The sequence below is a fragment of the Sinocyclocheilus rhinocerous genome, unplaced genomic scaffold (genome assembly GCF_001515625.1).
Source record: "Sinocyclocheilus rhinocerous isolate Xijiao unplaced genomic scaffold, SAMN03320098_v1.1 scaffold438, whole genome shotgun sequence".
Lineage (NCBI taxonomy): Eukaryota > Metazoa > Chordata > Actinopteri > Cypriniformes > Cyprinidae > Sinocyclocheilus > Sinocyclocheilus rhinocerous.
Genome location: NW_015634015.1, coordinates 33,274 through 34,605, shown reverse-complemented (window position 1 = coordinate 34,605; position 1,332 = coordinate 33,274).

Below are 1,332 nucleotides of genomic sequence, written 5' to 3'. Positions count from 1 at the left end.
TCAGCACTTAAGTGATCTCAGACCCTTTCTTGTTCACACCACAACTTTATAAGAACCCAGACTCCAGCTTTCTGTGCAGCAGTGAAATGCTGGAGTCTGGCCTACTGGAAAATTTGGAAGATGAAGTGGACAGGGAAGAGGGCGAGGAAGAGCTGAGAATCCCTGATCATGTCAGCGGTCAAGACATTTGCAGAGCTTTAAAAATGCATTTCAGTCAATTTTAAAATTAAAAGGGAATGTTATGTATAAAGTTAATTCAACTTGCTTTTTTTCCTCATATAAGATAGTATTCAAATGTTTCTTTGCTACTAACTGTATAACTCTTGATAATTAATTCAAATCAATAATATAATTCATGCATTCAAATACATATGAACTTACTGCACTACTTCATCTCTGTGTCTGATTTAAAGCGGGCAGAATGCTAGATCTCCATTGTGCATTGGGTGGTTCTTTGTCTCCGTCATGACGAGAATACTTAACGATGCATGCATTAGGCCTAAATAATTTAATGCACAGTTAGCGAAAGATTACATAAATGACAACAGAATTAATTTGTATTGTTCGAGTTAACAGTTGGTTTATTTATTTTCTTATTTGTTTATTTATTTTTGAAAAATGTAACAAGAGATTGAACGTCTGAAATTACATCAATAAATAATAATAATAATAATAACAATAATAAAAATAAAATATAGCCTATATAAAAATATATAGGCTACAAGTACTAAACTGCTTAGTTCAACCTCAAGCATTACTGTTATGTTGGTCCATAGCGTACCGGGACCTCATTGCTTTCACAAATCACAAGGAAATCGAACCACAAACGGACCCACAAATGAACTGAACGGTACGGTTCACTTTTGGGTCCTTTTAGGGGGGTCTGAGATCACTTGTTTGTTCACAGCTGAATCGCTCCGAGAGCATTTGCAGGGCTCAAACGAACTAGGTGTGAAAACACCCTAATAAAGTTAGCATTAAGTGACTTACATTTTAGACACAGTGTTGCCTGTTTTTGCCCAATTTTGCCAACTAAAATAGTTCCAAACAACGATCACAGCACAGATCACACCCTGCGTCTCAATGTTCATATGATCCATCCTAAATAGTATGTGAGATTAGAATAAGTGTGTCCCAAAGCATAGTATGTTGAAAAGAGTATGCCAAAAGTCCCCGGATGGTCTACTATTTCAGGTCGATTTTTGAAGTGTGGATCCGTGCACACTCTAATGGCTAAAACTGCCCACAATCCATTGCGCTTTGGCGAAGGATTCGGTCCAGAACTACAAACACGAATAAAACATGTTAAAAACTACAAACATGGCGGATGTG